Source organism: Giraffa tippelskirchi, chromosome 4 (assembly GCF_054371585.1).
Source record: "Giraffa tippelskirchi isolate mGirTip1 chromosome 4, T2T-mGirTip1v1.2.pri, whole genome shotgun sequence".
NCBI lineage: Eukaryota > Metazoa > Chordata > Mammalia > Artiodactyla > Giraffidae > Giraffa > Giraffa tippelskirchi.
Genome location: NC_137278.1, coordinates 159,990,319 through 160,014,067, shown reverse-complemented (window position 1 = coordinate 160,014,067; position 23,749 = coordinate 159,990,319). Strand labels below are relative to the sequence as shown.

Sequence of the window (23,749 nt, the reverse complement as noted above, 5' to 3'; positions counted from 1 at the left end):
CACTAGCTTTGTTCGTAGTGATGCTTCCTAAGGCCCACTTGACTTCGCATTCCAGGATGTCTGGCTCTAGGTCAGTGATCACACCATCGTGATTATCTGGGTTGTGAAGATCTTTTTTTATAGTTCTTCTGTGTATTCTTGCCACCTCTTCTTAATATCTTCTGCTTCTGTTAGGTCCATACCATTTCTCTCCTTTATTGAGCCTGTCTTTGCATGAAATGTTCCCTTGGTATCTCTGATTTTCGTGAAGAGATCTCTAGTCTTTCCCATTTTATTGTTTTCCTCTATTTCTTTGCACTAATATTAAAGCACTTTAAAATTGTTTTGTATAGTTCTGAACTTTTCTTGTTAAATTTATTTATATGTATTTTACATTTTTTGGTACTCACATAAATTAGGGTCTTTTATTTCTTCTAATTGTTTCATGTATACATGAAGATTATTTCTTTCCCCATATTACTTTTTTTTGAGCTAATACATTATTTAATTCTTTTTGTTACCAATATTAAGAAATTAGTTTCTCAGTTGATTTTATTGAGTTTCTAGGCTATCATCCCTTTTAAAAATTATGAATCATAACACTTTTACTTTCTCCTTATATGATTTTTCTCTCTTTTTTCAGGTACCAAATTTTATTAACTACCTAGATGCTCCAGGGTAATATGAAGTATTAGTGACACAAGGAACTTGTTCCAGACTTTAATGGGAATCTTCTAGTATTTCCCCATTAATTGTGATAACTTTTAGGTTGCTGCATGTATTTATATAGTTTCCATGTTAATGAAGTATCTATTCACACTTTACCATTTTTTCTTTAAAACTTAGAAATAGATATTAAATTTCATTAGATGACTTTAGTACCTGTGGAAATGGCAATGTATTTCTCTTTTTGTCCTGTAAGTAATTTTACTATTTTTCCTTAAATTTTACTTTTTATCCTTCCTTTAAGTAATTTTATAAATAAATTTCCTGGTATTTAATCCTATAATTCTTTGCAATTCCAGGGTAAACTCCTCTGAATTGTGTTATTTTATTCTTTTATTATGCTTCTGTATTCTGTTTCCCAATATATTATGGCATTTTTTTTGCTTCAATATTCATAGGAAAGTTTTTGTCTAAATTGAAAAAAATTATGGTATAAATATTACGCTGACTTTTCAAAACTCTCCTTTTTTTATGATATGGAAGAACTGTCCCTCTTTGCCATGTGTATGTCTTTTTCTTGGGCACCATTGAAGTTCTGATTACACGGGTTGGTATTTTGGAAGTTATGTGTGTTGAAGTACTGATTTGTCTAGACTGACTCCGTAAGTTGAGTGTTTTCATATACAAAATTCTTAGCCCTCTAAAAATCCAGTGTCATATCTCAGCACAGCCCTTTTAACCCTATCTCTGTCAGACAAAGTTGATGACATAGTGACAAATCCCTACTTGTCTTTCAGGGTACTGTTCAAATGATACCTTCTTCACAAAGACTTCCTGATCCCTCCAATTTCAAAATGAGCTCTTTCTTTGACGATTATTTTAGTTTTTTTTTCACTTATTTATTTCTTTTTAATTAAAAAATTTTATTGGCATATAGTGGATTTACAATATTCTGTTAGTTTCAGGTGTACACCATAGTAATTGAGATTTTTTTTCTTTAAACATTAAAAAGAAAAACCTTCTGACACACTGCAGCTTTCTGATGCATGTTATTCTACAGATTCATTAGATATTTGTAGGCATTAGACAAAATGTCTTCACAATATTGTATTATTTAATCCTTACCACAGCTCTGTGATTTGAACAGTTACAGATAATTGAATGTTAACCTAGAGAGAGAGTCAATAATTCTTTTTTAGGTCACAGAGCTGATAGGCTACAAGCTAGGAATTCAACGTAAGTCTGTCTGATTCAAAACTATTTTTTCCACCAGATCATGTTGATGAAACAGCAGATCATTTTTACAATTATTTTGTAAGTCTTCGTCTCCCATACGAGATTCCAAGACACCTCAGGGTCTGGTTGTGTGTTATTTCTCTTCGAATCCTCTATAACTTCTTGTACATGAGAGAAAGGAAACAAAAGCTAATCAGATTGGTAGGGATAAACAGAATGAGTATCTCAAATTTGATTCCAGTAAAATTTCAAAATGAATTATAGAGTTTTACTCATGTGTTTAATCACTATTTATAGTTCATTAATCCACACATTTATAAGTTCTTGGCAGAAGAGTTTTTAGAAGGATTTCTGGAGCCATGGGATATGGGATTTGCTTTCATGGTTATCTGGTTATGGAGGCTGCTGGTGGATATTTTCTGGGGCCAGGTCAGTGGCAGAATTTCCAGTGTTAATTGGCTGCAGTTTATCTCGATGCTGGAAAACTGTGGGGTGCTGCTTACTCTTCACCTCCTGGCTGTCTGATTGCTTTCTTGGCAAGCCAGATCTTCATCAGAGCTTTATCTAGAAGTGATAGCTTCCTCTTCTCAAACCCTGTAAAACTCTATCCATATCCCTTTTTTGTCATCTTTCTCTTCCTACCTGGCATTACAATGATTTATGTACATAGCTAAAATCCTTTATTACTAGGTGAGCATCTTAAGATCAGAGGCTATGTTGCATTCATTCCCCACTGTGCTCACATGGTGCTTGGCACATAGTAGGAGCTCAATAGATTAAAAAAGTGATGAAAATAGGTTCTAAATTCAGCAAATATTGCTCCCTCTATATGCCTAGTGCCATTTCAGCATTTTTGCTTCTGCCCACTATTCATGTGGGTGGTATGAGCTGAAATTGCTGAAAAGGGATGTAATTTCCCTTGTTAATATAATTACTACCATATATTATCACAACACTAAAGTCATAGCATTCTCATTTTCAGTGGCCTATACACATCACCACAATTTTCTTTGGAGGAGAAATTTATCATGTTTGTTTTCAGTCTCAGAGTGAAATGTTTCCAAATCTGGTGAATATGTGCTCAGTCCCCTTTAAGTGACAAGTGTGTGAGTAATGGGTAGGGGGAATATTTCGCCTCTTATGAAAAAAATGTGAGGCTCTTAACCAGATAATTTATTAACTGCTCAGATTCCTAATTCAGAGCAGGGTGGGTAGTGAGCATACTTTTCTGTATGTTTTTTTTATAATTTTGGAGAATAACAAATGAGGAACTGAAAATCTGGCTAGGCAGTAGGGGAGAGAATATTTGAATCCTGCATTATAAAGACTGCAGGCCCACCTGGGGCAGGTGAATGGCCTTATCAGCTGCACTCAGGGTGGACAAGGACAGAATTTTGAGTTGTGTGTGATCAGCCTGTAACAGTCATCAACAAAGTCTAATATATGTTTATTTTTGCTTTTGAGGAAAGAGATCCTGGTTCTAGGAGTCTTGTCTTAGCCTAGGACTTAAAAGGGACTTTATTTGAAGCAGGATAGATCTGGTCTTTGTCATGCTTGTGGGGTGGACAGAAGTGGGACACCTGTCCTGCCTGCTAGGGCTGATGCTAGAAGGTCATTGTGGTGGGGAGGTCATGGTATCTGAGGACTGCTTCAGCCTCTAATCAAGGCTCGCTGAAGATAGCATCAAGGTCAGGGTCATGTTTCAGTAGTCATCAGGGCCTCATGTCAGGGAGTCTAGAAGGGTGGTCCTTGGGGGCAGAGTCAAGCTCAGGGTCCAGGGCCCAAGTATGGCTAGGATTTTTACAGATAAGCCAAGAGACAGCTCCTATAGAGAGGGAGAGTCTACAGTGGAGGAACTGAAGAACAGATTCTGAACTGAGACACTTGCCATTAGGACACTAGAACTTTCAATTTCTAGTTAACTTGTAAACTTCTTGCTCAGTAACATCCATTTCCTTGTTGCTTCAACTCCAAAATGTCATTAGCCCTTTCTAGCAGTTTTTGTTTGCAGTGACTTTTTAAATTTATTTTTGACCGTGCTGGATCTTCGTTGCTGCACTCAGGCTCTCTCTAGCTGCGGAGAGCGGGGACTATTCTTTGTTGCTGTGTGTGGGCTTCTCATTGCGGTAGCTTCTCTAGGCACATGGGCTTCAGTAGTTGTGGCATGCGGGCTTAGTTGCCCCATGGTATGTGGGTCTTCCCAGGTGTGCTAGTGGCAAAGAACCTGCCTGCCAGTGTAGGAGACATAAGAGACGTGGGTTCGATCCCTGGGTTGGGAAGATCTCCTGGAGGAGGGAATGGCAACCCACTCCAGTATTCTTGCCTGGAGAATTCCATGGACTGAGGAGCCTGGTGGGTTACAGTCCATAGCGTTGCAGAGTCAGACACAATTGAAGTAAGTGACTTGGCAGGGTACTCACGTGTGGGATCTTATTTCCCTGACCAGGGATCGAACCCGCTTGCCCTGCATTGGCAGGTGTATTCTTATCCACCTGACCACCAAAGAAGTCCTTGCTGCGGCTTTTAACCCTGCTATATATTAGTCACTTGAATGACTCTAAAACACGTGTCCAGGCCCTACCCTTGGACATGTATTTATATATACACACATATATAAGTATACATATGTATGCAGATGTGCACACATATGTATATCTAAATTAACATGCATATGTATGCATGTGTGTATTTATACCCTGGAGATTTGAGTGCACAGTCAGGCTGTCAACACTGACAACTCCATGACAAGTGAGGCAGGGAGTGGAGGCTTGAGCAACCCCTAGAGGCCAGCAGGAACATTACCAGAACAAAGAAGCACAGGCACGAAGTTTGTGCTATTTGCAAAATATTCTGGCCAAACACTTTCTTTGTGAACTCATTGGGTCCTCACTTGATCTCGCATGAGATTTTCTTAACTCTCTTTTACAGATAAGAACGCTAAGGTTCATGGTTCCTCAGAGGCACTGGACCTTGAATCTAGGTTAGAATGTGACCATTGCTTGTAGGTCTGTCTAATAGAGCTGTTGTAATTTCAGCTAAGTTATGAGGCATTGTAATAATGAGATTAAGAACTTGGGGTCTGGAGTTGGACTTAAAATCCTGGCTTTGCTGTATAAAACTAGGTGATTTTAACAAGTTACTTAACTTTTCTGACTCTCTGTTTTCTTACCTGTACAATAGGAGTAGCATGGTTGTGAGGCTTAAATGAGCTAATTCTTGTACAGCTCTTAGAATACTAGCTGGCACAGATTAAGCATCCGGGGAGCATGGCCTGTTATTATTGAAACTGGCTCAGAATAGAAAATGCAGGGTGTTGAGCCCAGAAACCCAGTGATGAGGAATGGGAAAAGGCATTTCAATGGAGGGGTGCAGTCTTGTATGAATTTTCTGTGTCAGCCTCAAATGGTTAAGGACATGGGAAAAATGAGGACATTGCAAATAAAATAAATCAGTGATGCTCTCAGGTGCTTCCTTTCTCTGTGTCTTCATACTGAAACCCTCCCCTCATTGCTCCACTGTCTTCTACCCAGCGTGCTCTCTGCTAGCTGTGATCCAATGCTCAGGCCCAGTCACAGGTGACAATGGCTTAAGAAGGTACCCATCCCAAGGTGCTCACTTAACCTTTATTAAGAAACTCAATTAACCTTCAAGATCTGAAGGAATTAATTTTCAATGGTGAACTATAAGGCCCTGTGAGGGGTAATGAGGCAGGGGCTGTTCCTTTGGCCACCCAAGGTGGATTGCTGCCACACCTGCTTGAGGCACCATCACCCACTAGACGGCTACCCCAATGGCCAATGTGGACCACCTCCACTTTGCTTCTGTATCCCCCATAGTCTTGTGTGTGGCCCCTGGGGACACAGTAAATTCTCAAAACCCTTTTATTGAGCAGAATTTGAAGAACGTATTCAGTTGTCATCTTAATGTTCCTTCTGTCTAGTTTTGTATGAATGCTTAATAAACTTTGTTGGAAGATTTTGAAAAATGTTACTGCAGTAACTGATTATTTTATACACAGTATGATTTATAATTTATGTTAAAATTTAAACAGTTAAAAATTTTAATCTAATTTATAAAATTGAAATATATTTAATTTTTTTTCCATAAGTTGATTTGTTCATTCAGCAAATATATATTGAGTGTCTACTCTGTGGCCTGTTGCTAGAGAACCTTTTTGGGTTGAGGAAATTCTTTCAAGAACCCCTGAGCTACTCTCCTTTACAGTCTATGTGATTATGACCCGTCTCTTCTTCAGGCAACTTTTCAGTGAAAGAAATGCCTAATCATTTGAATCGTGAGCCCACATTCTTTAGCTTTTGACTCTTTCTCACTCATATTTAAGTGCTTTTTGAATGGGTGTTTAAATTCTATGTATTCCCAGGACTTCCCTGATGGTCCAGTGTTTAAGAATTTTCCTTGCAATGCCGGGGATGTAGGTTTGATCCCTGGTCAGAGAAATAAGATCTCACATGTTGCAGGGTAACTAAACCTACTTGCTGGAGCTACTGAGCCTTAGTGCTCAGGAGCGTGCGTGCCACATTTAGAGCCTGCTTGCCATATTTAGATAGTCCCTGTACACTGCATTGTGAGACCCCGCATGCCACAACGAAGACTGGATGCAGCCAAATAAAGAAGTATGTAAATAGTTTATGTATTCTAAGAAGACAGTCAATTAAAAAAAATAGAATAATTCTTCATCTCTCAGTTAGTGGTCAAGACTGATAGAGATTTCACCAAAATACTTTGGCGTTCATCTCTCACTTTTATTCCTTGGAACTCAGTCTTGTTCCAACTCTGTTGATGACTTTGAAGCTCCCATGTTGAGGTTAACATCAGTTACTTCTTTGGCTTCCAAGAGAGATTGTTTGCAGAAAGTCCCTGCCCATTTTAGTATGTGTTGAGGCCAGTACCAAATTTAGAATTAAGGCAAAAACATTTAGTCATAGAATCCTCAGGGATAGCAGACTTGGGAACAGTAGTTTTGCATTTCTGTTGTCACATGTGGAGTTTTCACTACTGAGTTGCATCCTCATTTTGGTTTATTGTTTCAATTTTGTATCTCAGATGACTTTGATAGTTTTGAGAAGGCAGAGACTCTGGGGACTGACTGTGTAAATGTTGAGATATGAAAGGGGGAAGGAACAATTTCATGGTAACAAGAACAGAATGAGAGTAGTGGAACCAACTCAGGAGAGTGTGGAGGACGGGTCAGGAAGGCGGAAGAGAGAACACAAGGGAAAATGTCCAGCATAAATATAGAGGCCTCTTCTCCTGGGGCCCAGGGAGCCATGTATGAACCTCCATGATGGCCTTTCTCTAGCAACACTATTCATTCAACGTTTATCTATGGTGGTTGGGCTTCAATTGTTCTGTCCACACTACCCTGAGAAGTAGATCCCATGGAAAGTAGCAACCCCTCTCAGCTGTTTTCCTAATTCTTCCTTTGGACTGCTTTGTGAAGTGAGGCAGCAGGGGTAGCCTTTCTGTGCTAAGACTTAGTAGAGGGGGTGGCAGAGGCACAGACTGTGGAGCTACCCAGACTTGGGTTTGAGTCCCTCACTAGCTAGGCCACTAACTAGCTGTGTGGCTTAGGTTAAGTGACTTCCCCTCTCTGATTCTTCAGTTCATAATCTGTAAGATGGAACAGTAATAATAATACACATCTTGTAGGGTTGTTGGTGAGGATTAGCATAGACTTATATGAAACACTTGCTCTGATGATTAATTCTATGTGGCACAGTGATAAAGAAGCCACCTGCCAGTGAAGATATGGGTTCAATTCTTGGGTTAGGAAGATCCCCTGGAGCTGGAGATGGCAACCCACTCCAATATTCTTGCCTAAGAAATCCAAAGAACAAAGGAATCTGGCGGGCTACAGTCCATGGGGTTGCAAAGAGCTGGACATGACTGAATGACTGAGTATGTACGCACAACTTGACTAAATCATAGATGCACAGTTACTTGACACAAATATTACTGGGTGTGCCTGTGAAGGTGTTTCTGAATCAGATTGGCATTTGCACTGGGAAAGTAAGTAAGGGAGATGCCGTCCCCAGGTGGGTCTCTTCCAATCTATTGAGAGCCTGAATAGAGCAAGAAAGTAGAGAAAGGGGGAATTCACTCTCACTCTTTCTGACAGCTTGAGCTGGACACTGGTCTTCTCCAGCTTTTGGACTGTGACTTACACCATGGATGCTTCTGGTTCTCAGGCCTCCAGGCTTGGACTGGAATTTATACCATTAGTTCTCCAGTTATCAGGCCTTTGGATTCAGACTGGAACTGCATCACTTGCTTTCCTAGGTCTCCAGCTTACAGATAGCAGATTGTCGGGCTTCTTAGCCTCCATCACTGCATGAGTCAATTCTTTATAATAAATCTCTTTAATTTGAGCAAATTCCGGGAGACAGTGAAGGACAGAAGAGTCTTGTGTGCTGCAGTCCATGCGGTCACAAAGAGTTGGACACAACTTAGGGACTGAACAACAACAACAACTCTCTTGGTTCTGTTTCTCTGGAGCACCCACACTGGCTAATCTATATGGATGATAAATGATTGATAAATAGTAGCCAGTTTTTGGATGGGAGACATACATAATAGAAGCAACTTAAGTTTTCCCTGATCTGGCTCTAACTATGTTTGTACATGACTCTACAAAATTTATGGTCACCTATTTTTACATATCCTGTGCAGGCTCATTTTGAGGATAAATTCAATTCAACAAGAATTTCTTTAGTGCCTGTGGTATTATGAGCACAATGTATATACAGGTGGATAAAAACCCAGGCTCATTGACTCTAAGCATCACAAAGATGAAAAGGAAACAGATTTGCACGTAACTGACCAATCAACCCGTCCAGCAACCAGCCAACATCATGACAAGTCTCAATTGGTGGGTAAAGACAAAAGCTGATGACAGTTTGAAAATGGAGGAGAACAGATTTGTGTGATTAGAAAAAGATAAAAAGTAAAGTAAAGTTTTACTGGGATTAAAAAGGGTAGGTTATCTAGCCAGAGATGACAGTTTGAGAAAAGACTTGGAGGAGTGACCAGATATGGTTTTGTAGGGGTGGTCAAGTAGACCGATGTGGTGGGATTGCTGAGCACATGGGAAAGAGAAGTGGAAGGTAGGGTTAGAGAGACAAGTTGGGGCTGGAGAATGAAGGTAAAGATGGGTTGCAAAGGTGATGGATACAACACTGGATGATATCTCCAAAAGCGGAGGTCCCCAACCTCCAGGATCCGATGCTTGATGATCTGATGTGGAACTGATATAATAATAATAATAATAATAATAATAATAATAGAAGTAAAGTGTACAATAAGTGTAAAATGCTTGAATCATCCCCAAACCATCTCCCTCCCTGCCCCCAGTCTGTGGAAAGATTGTCTTCCATGAGACTGGTACCTGGTGCCAAAAAGGTTGGAGGTCACTGTCCGAAAGGACAGGACTGATGGAGAGAGTAGGGGGACATTTAATTGTTCACATTCATGACACTAGTTGTTCTTCATCTTGGCAGAAAACAGAAGTCCAATCTGAGAATGTATCAACTTCAAATTATATTCTGACTATGTGCCCGGGAAATGCCTGTGTTTTCTGGAGGAGATTCAGTGGAGGATGCTCTGAAGCAAGTCCCGAAAGCATGGGCTCCACAAGTGCCAGCTTGGACAGCTGTAACTGCAGCCTGTCTCATGGAGACTTCAGTGTCCTGGACCAGGATGGGAGGGGAAGCTGCTGGTATTCAGTCTGACCGGGACTCAGACATGCCTGTATTAGTAGCCAGTCTAGGTTACATGAACTGGGCCATCACAGAAGTGTAAGGGGAGTGATGCAGCCCTGGAATAAGCCCACAGTTTATTCCAGGTGTGTCAGCCCTGGGACCCAGGCAGCTTGTGGAATCCTAGATGTCTTCATGGGCGGAGAGATAGCATTTCTAATGTGGTCCTTTTCTTGGCCTGGAATAATTCAGAGGAGGTTAGGGTAAGCCTTTCTTTTTGGCCGACAGTCAGCAGTCATCTCCTTCCCCCTCTTTAAAATGCCTGTAGAATAGAAACACTGTTATGGAAATTAGTTAGCAGCTGCTGTACACGAATGTTTAGAAAATTAATATTACTCACATTATGCAGTATGGAAGCAGAATTTTAATGAAGCACAGAAACTACAGGCACATTGACCCCTTCCCCTTATCACAGAAATCTCAAAATGCATAACTTTCTTTGAGGAAACTTCTCATTTCCAAAAGGCTTCTATAGGCCTATTAGTGACAAAAATAGCACATTCACAACCCAAAGGCGCAAATATTTCAGGGCATAGTGTATTAAAATATGACAGTGTCAGCTAAACCATTATCTATACTTACTTCTCATTATTAATTCTTAACAATTAGCTGTTCTTTGTTGCATGGTAATGGGATTTGCTGTACTACAAAAATGCTTTGAAGTCGTTAAACATCAGATTTTGTCCATGCTGATTTTGCCAGCAATGATTTGTTATTTGCACTGCAGACTGTTGGGGATGTGGCCTGCATGGGGCAAGAGTATGGCAGGGGGTAGGATTTGGGGTGAGAGGTGGGTGAGGTGGGGAAGGAGGAAATGACTAAGGGTTTCAATTTGGAGAAGTCTGTCTAGTCTGTCTATAAAGCTTCTGGAACTGACCTACCAAAGTTGGTACAAATAGCCTCAGCCAGGTCTGGAAGACAGGGAGCTTTAGGTGATGGGATCAGGTACTTTATCTTAAGTGTATGAAGCCCCTGGCAAAAGGATGCAGAGGGAAATTGGGGTGAAGAAGGTAGAGGGCAGTTGGGGGAGGAGAATTGAGCAGGGAGACAAAAAGAATTAGGCTTCAGGTGGCATGATGGCGTGATGAAAAGAAACAGGCAGAATCTTGTTCAGGGCAACTCTGGGAAATGATTTGAAGGTGAGAGAATGTTTCAGCCAAGAAAGGAAGCTTGAGGAGGAGAAGGAAGAGAAAGTTTCTCAGGGCAGAGTGTCTGTGTTTTAAATGGTTTATAACCTCAGTTCAGTTCAGTTCAGTCACTCAGTCATGTCCAAATCTTTGCGACCCCATGGACTGCAGCACGCCAGGCTTCCCTGTCCATCACTAGCTCCTGGAGCTTGCTCAAACTCATGTCCATCGAGTTGGTGACGCCATCCAGCCATCTCATTCTCTGTTGTCCCCATCTCCTCCTGCCTTCAATCTTTCCCAGATCAGGGTCTTTTCAAATGAGTCAGTTTTGCTTCAGGTGGCCAAAGTGTTGGAGCTTCAGCTTCAACATCAGTCCTTCCAATAAATATTCAAGACTGATTTCCTTTCGGATGGACTGGTTGGATCTCCTTGCAGTCCAACGGACTCTCAAGAGTCTTCTTCAACACCACAGTTCAAAAGCATCAATTCTTTGATGCTCAGCTTTCTTTATGGTCCAACTCTCACATCCATACATAACTACTGGAAAAACCATAGCTTTGACTAGATGGACCTTTGTTGGCAAAGTAATGTCTCTGCTTTTCAATATGCTGTCTAGGTTGGTAATAACTTTTTTCCCAAGGAGCAAGCATCTTTTAATTTATAAGCTTGACCCACATGAAATATGGTGTTCTCTGGTTTCAGCACACCATGAGTGCTCTTGCCAAAGAAAATCATGGTCAGCAGTACAGGGAGGAGCAGGAGTGGTGAAAAACAAACGAACAAAAAAAGACAAGAGAGAGAGAAAGCAAGAGCAGTGGATCAAGGGCTAGAAATTATACGGAGAAAGGGGTTTAGTTACTTTCTGTGGTGAAGTTTGCTTTACACAAGTGTGTTATATATAGTGTCCCGTATTCATTATTCAAATGTTCTGTCATCCACCCTGGGAAGAAAATGTGTGTGTGTATGTGTGAGCAGATGTGTGATGCTGGGTGTGGATGTGGGTGGAAAGGTGCAGATCTCTGTTCTCACCACCACCACTTGTATTTACTGAGCACTGGTACAGGCGGTGGGCTCTGATCCCGAATTTGATGCTGGTCCTAAGGGCCAGTGGTACTTGTCATCCACAGTGTAAGACTGAGCAACTGCAATGCTCTGCTGGAGCCGGCTTGCACCAGCTCACAAGAGCTTACAAAATGACCCCAGTTAGGTGGCTTCAGATCAGCCAGGGTAGGAGTACTTATGTCTCAGGAACTGGTAAAATATTGCAAACTGTGGCTTCCCCCCTTCTCTCCATCCTCATCCAAACAGCTATTTGGTAAACATTTACCAGCACATCACTGGATCTCTGTCTTTCAGATGCAGAGGAAATAGGGAAGGGAAACAGCTCCCTTCAGAGAAGAGCAGGGCTGCTTACCAACTCCTTGTCCATTCTTCAGTATGAATTTATTGGCCAAGAGCAGCAAGTGTGTCAATAGTGGAAAGAATGTGAGTGCTGGCATTGAGCAAACTCAGACTAGAATCATTGAACCAGTGCCTGTGTTACTGCCTTAGCTGAGATATTCAACCTCTCTGAGTCTCAGGTTTCTTATCTGTAAAATAGGGATATAGCATCCACCTTTCAAGGCTATTGTTGTCAGGCTTAGAAACAATATCTATAATATGATTATGTTTGTTAAATGTAATTTACTTTGAGATGAATTAGAAAGATGGCTTGATAGATGAGTCAAAGGATAGATGTGTGGAAAAGCAGGTATAGCAAATATAGAATTCAGGTGGTGAGTACATGGGTGTTCACTGTGAAACATTTCAACCTTTCTGTAATTTTCATAATAAAGTGTGGAAACAAAAACAACAAATACCTATTAAGCAGTAGTACTAACAACAAATAGTTACAATAACAGAAATGACTCATCTCCTATCACTTTCTCCCTTCCTACCCCTGTTCCAGCCCCAGTGGCCCTGATAGTTCTGCAACATTCCAGGCCTGGTCCCCTCTGTACCTGTTTCCTCCTGCCTAGGCAAGCATTCTTCTTCCCTGGCTTGTTCTCCACCAGCTTCAGGTCTTGATTCACTTCACTCTCTTGTCCGGCCTTCACTGCCCACATTTTTGCGATCGCACACCTCAGTAGCTGGCACTCCCTATTCCACTCCTTGGCTTTCTTTCCCTCCACAGCACTTATCATAATCTATCTTACACAGTATTTTTATTTTGTTTATTATTTCCCCCACAAGAATGTAAACTCCATGAAAACTGAGATTTTTGTTTATTAGGTCACTGCTGAATCTCCAGTGACAAAAACAATGCCTGCAACATGGTTCTTGTTCAGTTACTCAGTCGTGTCTGACTCTCTGTGACCCTATGGACTGTACCATGCCAGGCTTCCCTGTCTTTCACTGGAACATGGTAGATATTCAATATATATTTTCTGAAGAAGGAAGAATGTATTATTATTATTCCCAAGACCTACATCTAAGCCCCAAATGAAGGCAGCTGTCTTAGACTGAGTTACTCCAGAAGCAGATCCTATCAATAAGGATTCAAACGCAAGTAAATTACTTGAAAGTTGGTCCCAGGTAACAGTGGTTAGGGAATGGAGAAATGAGATAGGAAAAAGAAGGTGCCAATAAAGAACATGTTGTCAGGCAGGTGACCCCTGGAACTTCACTGGGCCATACTAGGAGCTAGTGAAGGAAAGGCACCCCAAAGTCATCCTGTGAGGGTGGGGTCTTTGTATACTAAACCCCAGTAATTGAAAGCTGTTCCTAAAGGTATACATTTCTTGATACTCTGGCCTGTGTGCTTGGGTAGAAGAGGCATAGGAGGCCAAAGAATCTTCTGAAGCAAAAGATATGAATGCTGCCATCAGAAATCAGACTGTGTGGAGGAAGTGACATAGCTCAGAAGGTATGGGTGGGTCATCCACAGAATCTGCTCTGTTACTCATGGAGTGAGCTCTCCAAATTAATATTGAGAGTTGTGGGATTAGTGTTAACATCACTGATCCTAGAAAAGTTCTAAAAAAATCAATGAGGGTGTTTCCTCCTTAAAACTTTCCAATTTAATTTTACCACTTAGATTCTAGATACTTTATCCATTTTTTTAAAACTCAGAATTCATTTAGTTTATGGGAGAGAAATTATTTATTGACATATTATACTAAATTTAAGAGAGTCTACTTTCTAGCAATATTCTAAGTAAAATTAATCTCACTCATAAAACAGGAGCATCTAGAACAAAATTATATTTGCAGATCCAAAAGCAAATTTGCTGACATTAAAATTTTTCCAAAATACCAAAGGATGCCACATAGGAATTAACTATCTCATAAAAAACCCTCATGTTCCACTGATTGCTGTTTATGACTACAGCTAATAGTTGGGCAAGAGGGAGAGATACAGTTCCTTAGAGTGAAAATAAACCAAAGCACCACTCCCAGAAGCAAAGTGTGATTTGCAACTTAATATTGATAAAATCACAAGCTTGAAGGAAATTTAAAGACTTATGGCCTCACCCATTATCTTACCCAGGACCACACTTCATTTTTAGGTATACAAAGTTGTTCAGTTCGGTTCAGTTGAGTTGCTCAGTCATGTCCAACTCTTTGCGACCCCATGGACTGCAGCACTCCAGGCTTTCCGTCCATCACCAACTCCTGGAGTTTATTCAAACTCATGTCCATTGAGTTGGTGATGCCATCCAACCATCTCATCCTCTGTTGTCCCCTTCTCCTCCCACCTTCAATCTTTCCCAGCATCAGGGTCTTTTCAAATGAGTCAGTTGTTTGCATCAGGTGGCCAAAGTATTGGAGTTTCAGCTTCAACATCAGTCCTTCCAATAAGTATTGAGGACTGATTTCCTTTAGGATGGACTGGTTGGATCCCCTTGCAGTCCAAGGGACTCTCAAGAGTCTTCTCCAACACCACAGTTCAAAAGCATCAATTCTTTGGCGCTCAGCTTTCTTTATGGTCCAATTCTCACATCCATACATGACCACTGGAAAAACCATAGCCTTGACCAGATAGACCTTTGTTGGCGAAGTAATGTCTCTGCTTTTTAATGTGCTGTCTAGGTTGGTCATAACTTTTCTTCCAAGGAGTAAGCATCAACAAAGTTGAAGCAAGTTCAATTTAGTAACATTTGTCTAAAATAATAGGTATTAGTAGCAGCAGTAGTAGTAGTGCTTAGTCTCTCAGTTGTTTTTCTGACTCTTTGTGACCCCATGGAATGTCACCCACCAGGCTCCTCTGTCCATGAATTTTTCCAGGGAAGTAGGTTGCCATTTCCTCCTCTAGGGGATCTTCCTGACCTAGGGATTAAACCCACATCTCCTGCATTGGCAGGCAGATTCTTTACCACTGAGCCATCTGGGAAGCCCAATAGGTATTATGGAAACCTAAAGAGAATGGAACAAGAGACTGAGTAGATATGTAGCTTTTTAGGGCTTCCCAGGTGGCGCTAGTGGTATATAACCCACTTGCCAATGCAAGAGACATAAGAGATATGGGTTTGATCCCTGGCTTAGGAACATCTCTTGGAAGAGGGCATGGCAACCCACTCCAGTATTCTTGCCTGGAGAATCCCATGGACAGAGGTGCCTGGCAGGCCCCAGTCCATTGGGTCGCAAAGAGTTGGACATTATTGAAGTGACTTAGCATGAATGCACGTAGATTTTTAACTGGTTGGGCTCCATTCGGAGCAGCAATTGGGCAAAGTGGTTAAAATCTCCCATTTAGCAGGTGGACAGACTTGTGTTCAAATCTCCTTCCCCTCCTCTCATTCATCCTGCTGCTTATTAGAATGTAACCTTTGTGGATTGTTAACCTTCTGGTTTTCCATTTGCTTCACCTGCAGAATGGGAATTTTAATACCTTACCCTCTCTTCTGCCCTTTCTGCTTTCCCTAGTATTTATGTAAGGATTATGTGACATAATATATGCTAAGTGCTTAGTTTAGTGCTTATAAGAGGATCAGTGCTCAATAAAGCATTTTGTTATGAGTATAATTTTATTATGTCCATGCATTCATTGGTTCAGGAAATATTTATTGAGTGTCTACTATGTGCCAGGTACTGTTCAAGGCTCTTACGATATATTGGTGAACAAAACAGACAAAGATCCTTGCTTTTTGGTGTTTATATTCTAGTGGAGAGAGGGGTAGGTAGACAGTAAGCAATGATACAGCAGATAAGTAAATTATGTGGTAGATAAGTACTATAGAGGAAAGGAAAATGAGATTAGTAGTGCCAGGGGGTGATACTTTGTTATTTTATATATGTTGGTCAAGATCCCTGGTGGCTCAGATGGTAAAGAATATGCCTGCAGTGCAGGAGACCTGGATTCAATCCCTGGGTTGGGAAGATCCCCTGGAGAAGGGAATGGCTACCCACTCCAGTATTCTTGCCTGGAGAATTCCATGGACGGAGGAGCCTGGTGTGCTACAGTCCATGGGGTCACAAAGAGTCAGACACGACTGAGCAACTAACATTTTCAAAGTGTACTTTTTTGAGAAAGTGCTTTTTGAACCAAGATTTGAAGGTAAGGGAATGAACATGTGGGTATCTGGGGAAGAGTTTTTCTGACAGAGCAACCAGTGCAAAGGCCCCGAGGACTCTGCATGATTGAGGAATAGAGAGAAATAGAGGCTAAAGCAGAATACGGGGGTGGGGGGGGTGGGGCAGATAGAAGAATGGAAGACATAGAAGTAATTGTTGGGGTGGAGGGAATGAGTTGATCAGGAAGAACTTCATTGCCATTGTGAGGACTTTGGCTTTTATGGGGAGTCAAATGAGAAGTCACTGTAAGGTTTTGCTGTTAGGAAGAGACTTGATCTGAATGACGTTTGGCGAGATGACTTTGGCTGCCATGTTCATAATAGACTTTTTGGAGAGAAGATAGACGTGAGAGACCTGATAGGAGGTGACTGCGATCATTTAAATGAGATAGTGGTGGCTTGAATCGGGATGGGCGCACAGGAGGTTGTGAGAAGTGGTTGGATTCTGGTCATAGTCTGAAATGAGTTCAAGACGATTTCTTGATAGGTTAGATGTGGTGTAAACGGTACAGCACAAAGAACTTATGAGGTTAGTGTATATGGTAGCTCATTCCTTTTTGGTGACTGGATCATACACCATTATGCGGGTGCACCAATTTATTTAAGCATTCCTCTTTTAAAGGAAATTTGAAAGTGAAAGTCTCTCAGCCATGTCCAAATCTTTGTGACCTCATGGGCTATATAGTCCATGGAATTCTCCAGGCCAGAATACTGGAGTGGGTTGCCTTTCCCTTCTCCAGGGGATCTTCCCAACCCAGGGATTGAACCCAGGTCTCCTGCATTGCAGGTGGATTCTTTACCAGCTGAGCCACAAGGGATTTAGGTTTACAGTTTTGGATATGGTTGATATTACAGACAATGCTGTAATGAACAGTCTTTTGTGCCCATGTATAAATAGTTCAGTAGACTAGAACTCTAGAAGTAGAATTGTTGAGAAGAAAGGGGTGTATATTTGAAATCTTGATGGAGTCCCACAGTGCTGGCACCAACATCCTTCCCCACCAGGAGGACGTGGCTATAAGCAGGTCTCCCCTTGAACACAATGCACATCATGGTTCTATAGCTTTTTGACTATCCAATGTCTCTCACGTGGTTAATTATAATAAGATTATTTTGAAGATTGCCTTTGTCAACGTTGCCTAGTATGGGTCCTTTATACTTCTCTAGATTTGTTACCAGATATTAAACATTAGCAAACTTTGGAGACATTTCTAAAATGAAGCATTTAGGTATCATTTCTTTCAGAGAAAAGGCTGATGACATGCTAATGACAGAGCTGTGAAGTGTTACAGCATTACTTAAAGGTCACCAGATGTGGGATTAAATTGTCACTGATCTATTTTTTATGCCAATGTGAAATTGATAATTCAAGGGAAGTGGGTGTCTTGATCAGTTAATGTCACAGTGTTCAATGATTATTGTATTTATTCTTTCCCCATCCAAAATTAAAATCCTGGTTGGCGAGGAAGCACTTTATGAGTCCAGGGAGCTCTTCTGACATTTCATATAATCTTCCAATAAGTCAGATGGGTAGTTGTTTTGATGAAAGCTGTGGACAAAGTGCTATTAAACCAAATGCAAGGAAGACATTATTTTGTAAATAGCTATGATGATTAAAGCTTTGTTTCACATCATTAAAAATGTGTTACTCGGTCCAACATTGCCTCTCCCTAGCACCGTTCAGCAGGAGATGCCTCAGTTTGAAGAAGCAAAGAGAAAGAAAAGATTTACATTTGGAGAAATCTAAACAGAACTCAGAAATCTGGTGAACACATCAGAGAATGCTGAGCTATATCTGCCTGCAGGTCCTTTAACAGTGCTTTCATGCCCTTAGCCTATCATGGTGCTTCTGGAGCTTTCTCATGGAATCTGCTCTAAGGGCTGAAGATTTATGTAAATGCTTCTATCTTTGAACCAGTCAGGTCTTACTGACCAAGACCGAAGTTTAGAAACTTGGTACAGTCTCATTTAGGCAACATTCGACTTCTGCCAAACCTCCAGCCTCTGCGGTGTCGTCCTTATTGCTCATACAGTTAGAGGTGCTGCCTGGGAAAGGCTCCCCACAGCAGCCACTCTCCCAAGTTCATCCGTTTCCCCTTGCCTAGCACGCCGGTTCCTGCCTCATTTCAGCTTTCATTAGCCGCTGCAGCTTCTGGGTGTGAAGGTGCAGCACACCTAATCTCCACCGTTCAGGTGCAGAATAAAACACCCCTGTCTTTGAGCCCTCGCTCTTACCGCTCAAGTATTTAATTGGAGGACAAAAACCTTGCTTTCTTAACTGCAGGTCAGTTCCATCAGGAAGGCATTTCTCTCTCTGAAAGGGGATGGGATCTGCTCCAAACCACCCCCTAAATACTTAGGTATAATAAATGAAGATACTTGCAGTAGCTTGTTTTGGGGTCAATTTGGACTAATCACTGGGGTGCTTGTCTGGCAGGTCTGATTGTGAAAACAGTGGCAGTACTGATCTGAGCCAAGTGGTTGTGTTATTGTGGAAGTCACTACTCGCCAATGATTTTTTTTTTTTTTTAATATTTATTTATTTGTTTTTGGCAGTGCTGGGTCTTAGTTGCTGTGCTCGGGCTTTAGGTGTGGCGAGCTGGGCTACTCTTGGTTGCAGTTTATGGGCTTCTCATTTTGGTGGCCTCTGTTGTTGCAGAGCACAGGCTCCAGGAGTGCAGGCTGCAGTAGTTGTGGTGCTCAGGCTTAGTGAATGTGGGGTCTTTCCGGCCCAGGAAGCAAACTCATGTCCCCTTCATTGGCAGGCGGTTTCTTAACCACCTGACCACAAGGGATGTCCCTCCAATTGATTTAAATCAATGCTTCAGCCATTGCTTCAGACTATTATGGACTTCTTTGTGGCTCAGATGGTAAAGAATCTACCTACAATGCAGGGGATGTGGGTTTGATCCCTGGGTTGGGAAAATCCCTTGGAGAGGGAATGGTAACCCACTCCAGTATTCCTGTCTGGAGAATTCCATGAAAAGAGGAGCCTGGAAGGCTATAATGGGGTCATGAAGAGTCAGACATGACTGAGTGACTAATACTTTCACTTTTCAGACTATTATGAATGTTTCATGTATCATATTGGCTTAAGTGAAAACAAATTGTTTTATGTAACTGCAAATTCCAACTTCTGGCAGAGATGGCTCCAGAAGTCCACATAAGGTGTTCTAGAATCTTTCTGCCCCAGCTCTAAGTCTACTTTCTACTGGCAGGATCTTCCTGCATGAAAGTAAAGTGACCATTCAGTAACTCTCAGCTGATGGTTATCCTGTGCAGAGAAGGAATCACTTCTCCAGCTCATGGTCTGTGTCTGCCTTCCATCCCTCTGACTTTCACAGCATGTCTACACATGGGCAGTCACAGGCGCTAAGATGTGCACCATTCTGATTAGTTAGAACTCTGACCCACATCCATCTCTGAAACCAACAGGCTGAGTCCAACCCCTTGCATAGGGTTGGAGAGAGGAGGAAAAGTGGTTTCCAAAAGAAAATTGGGGCACTATTTCTAGAAACAGAGGGATGAATGCTGGGTAGGGACAAATGATAGATGTCCACTTCAGTATATAACTAAGTCAGGCCCTGGGCTCCTCAGAGCTTTAGTAACCCTCCTGGCCCCACACTAGATGCCTTCAAATTGAAATAAGGTAACAAATCAGTTCACATGGCATATTTTATAGGAGAGAAAACTGAACTAATTAGTAGCAGGATAAAGTGAAAGAAGGTTTGGCACATACTAAATGCACAACAAATGGTCAACATTTTAGTGGTTTATCATCATCTGGATGCTTTTTCATATATACATATTTTATCATGTGCCTTGTGCTTATGATAAAATTCTGAACATTTTTAGTGCATGGTTTGACTCCATAAACAAATTCCACAGCTGCAGTTTGGTCTCCAAGAGTAGATGAATTCACTAAAATGAGAATCGGGAAGGATGGATTAGGAGACTTATGGCTTTAAGGGAAGAAAGCTCTTGGAGTTGAAGGCAGAAGCTGGATTTGAATGAGAAGGTACAGTCAAAGAGAAATATATATATTTTTTCCTATGGAAAGGTGTCGGTTGTGTAAGAAATAGTCCTGGGGGACAGAGAGTAAAATCCCACAGAGATTTTAGACCTGCCTGACTCTTTCTGGAAATCATTTGAGGGAGCAGGAGGAAACAAGCTTTGTAAATTAATAAATCGGGGAGCTAAGACTCCTGGGACTGCTTTCTTTCAGTTCCTTGGTTAGTGTTTTACTAACGGGCAGCAGATGTTTCTGGTTGGACTGGAGTTTTGTAATTAATTCTGAAGACCGATAACTTGATGAAGCTTAGAGGAAGAGCTTTTTGCAGGTAAGATAAACCTGGGAGTGCTGTTTTTTAAAAATTGGTACTTTGGGAACCTCCTTGGTGGTCCAGTGGTTAAGAATCTGCCTTCCAACGCAGGGGATGTGAGTTCAATTCCTTTTTCAGGCAACTAGGATCCTATGTGTCACAAGGCAACTAAGCCTGTGGACTTCAACTAGAGAGCCTCTGTGCTGCAAGGAAGATCCCCTGTGCTGCAACTAAGACCTGATGCAGTCAAATAAATAAATATTAAATCAGGTACTTTTGCATTTATTATTGGTACAGCAGATTCCTAAAAACTTTCTTGTCTCAAAATCTTCTCTCCCTGTGTGTATCCAGGCCAGCAAACCAGCAGTAGCATCCGGGTGCCCAGGGCTGGGGGTTAGGGTTATAGAACAGTTGGGAAATCCTTTTCTTATCATTCATCTATTCATGTTATCTTGATAAAGCATCTCTTCTAAGCAGGACCCTGGTGACATAAAGGAGGCTTCTAGGGCACAAAATTTAAGGAAGTGCTAATTCTCAGGGTCGTGAAAGTATAGAGCTATACTTGAGAGTGATTACAGCCTCAGATTTTATGCCCTGGGAGCCTCTCTTGCTTCACCTTAGTTCTGGCCTGGTTTTTATGGGCCAAGTTCTGTGTAAGGTGTCAAGAGATCCAAAGATAAATGGGATGCGATTTCTGATTCCAGTACATTCCTTGCCTGGGAAGTCCATGAAAGGTGAGGATAAGTCTTGAGAAGTATTAGGTCCTCCTGAAGCTCACAGGGAATAGATGTCAAATAGAGAAACTTGAAGTTCGGGGGTTCTGAAAGCCTCTGGATTGGAGCTGGAATTGGTAGAGAGAAGCACAAATGTCTAAAATGGCCTGGGAACTGCTTTCTGATACTTCTCTTAGAGTTGTCCTGGCCAGTTACTGTTTTTAAAGTAAAAAATTAGATGTCATGCTCCTGTTGTTATTATTAGCATTTATATTGTTGTCTAATAGAACAAACCATATCATAATAAGGGCAATATTAAGCCTATAACAATAACAGTCCTGAAAAACATAGCTGATATTAGCTGAATGCCTAATTAATTCATTATCCCATTAGTCCTTACTACAACCCTTTGAGACAGGTAGTATCATGATTTCTGTTTTGTAGAAGAAACTGAAGTTCAGAGATGTCAATCATCTGCCCAATGTCAGATGGTGCAGAGGGTCAACTGAGTGCATGCTTAGTCTCTCAATCCTGTCCTACTCTTTGTGACCCCATGGACTATAGCCCGCCAGGCTTCTCTAAAGGTCAGGATTTAACCCAGGCTTGTCCACCACGTTCCCTCAAAGGGTCAAGGTAGGCCAGTGGTGGTGGGAGATACACTGGCAGTTTCTCCAGACTCCTAACTTTGAGTGGACTTAAAAAACAAAACAAAACACATAGCTTATTTAGACTATGGGCAAACCAAATTTCTTTAAAAAGTTTCTCAGCTTTCTGAGGTGACAACTGAGAAGAGAAGCGCAGCCATCTGTACCCTGCAAGCCCCCTGGTCCCTTTGCCACATCTCGCTTCTCACCCTTCCTTCTCTGCTCCGCTGCCGCACAGCAGAGTCAGGCTGGGAGAGAAAATGGAGAGACAGCGGAAATTGCTGTCACTTCTGCACGGCCCTTAGGGGACAGGAGAGCAGTTATTGCCACGCTGGGCCAGCCAGCCAGGCCCCGGATTTCTGTTCTTCTATGGTAATTAGAAAGCAGAATCTTAAGAGCCAATTTTGACTAAGAACTCTGTGTCCAATTTTCTCCTGGCCCTGATGGAGATTGGCCTGATCAATATTAAATCTAATTTACAATGATGGCCACTGTGAAGCTGGCAAATGTTATGTCAACACACCGTAATGACTTGTGCTTCCTGAGCACACTTGTTAGCGCGGCCGCATCTGCCACGACCACTCTCTTAACCGCTCCCACCTCTAAAGTCACATCTGTGATAACGTCCCACAGGCTCTCCTGCCTTCTCTCCATCAACAGAGGGCCTGGGCCTGTCAATCCTCGTTGCCTCATTCCTAGCTGATGAACTCCAGAAAAGAAGGAGAACGCAATTAATTTTCTTCCCACAACTGATGAACCAAAGAAAGAAATAATTGCTACTCAGTTTTAATAAAGGCAAATTTTATGAAATTTCCATAAAGACAATTCGGAAAGGAGCACGGGGATTATTTCTCCACAGGGGGCCCAACTGGTTTGCATTGTTTCATAATGTTTATGTTATTACAATTCCACATCGTCTGCATTTACATCCCCTTGTCTCCAGGGCAAGTTCTTGCAACTAATTTGTGAGGTGCCAAATGAAAGAGCTGTAATAGAACAAGGCTCCCATTCCAAAGGTTTGCAGTCTATCCTCATCTCAGGGGCAGCTGGGGAGTGACTCTGCTGGAGAGGGGGCTCTGAGGGTCCAGAGAACATTTCTGAAAGCCAGGAGGCCTGTTTCAGTCGTGTCACCTGCCCTCCTGCTTAAAGCACATCTTGGGCTTGCACTGTTCATGACAGAAAGTCAAAAGTCCTCACCTCTGATCTCTTGGGCTCCTTCAGACAGCACCTGCCTGTCCCCCACAGTCTGCTCCAGCCAACAAGCTTCCCTCGTTCTCTTACATTTGCCATACTTCCTCCAAACACAGGGACTTGACACATACTCTTACCTCTGCCTGGAAGTTCCTTCCCTCTCCTCCTTCCCAAAGAAATACTTCCTTACCCTTCACATATCGGCTTTACACACACACACACACACACACACACACAGACGTGTGTGTGTGTGTGTACATATATGTATAGATATATGTATGTTTTATTTGGTTGCACTGGGTCTTAGTTGTGGTATGTAAACTCTTGATTGTGGCATATGGAATCTGGTTCCCTAACCAGGGATTGAATCTTGGTCCCCTGCATCGGGAGCGTGGAGTCTTAGCCACTGGACCACCAAGGAAGTCCCCCCTCCATGTTTATTTTCCTTAAGGCTTTCCCACCAGGTGACATCTTCCCTCTATTGGCTCTCCTGGCCACCTCTCTTTGGTCTCACTTGCTTGCAACTTGTTATTTGTTGGTGTGAT

The 23,749-nt window shown here is 41.8% G+C and overlaps 1 long non-coding RNA gene across 1 annotated transcript in view; it reads left to right on the top strand.

Moving 5' to 3' along the window:
* LOC145546965 (uncharacterized) overlaps positions 1-23,749 on the top strand; it is a 473,665-nt gene that overhangs the window by 269,100 nt on the left and 180,816 nt on the right. The window lies entirely within an intron of this gene.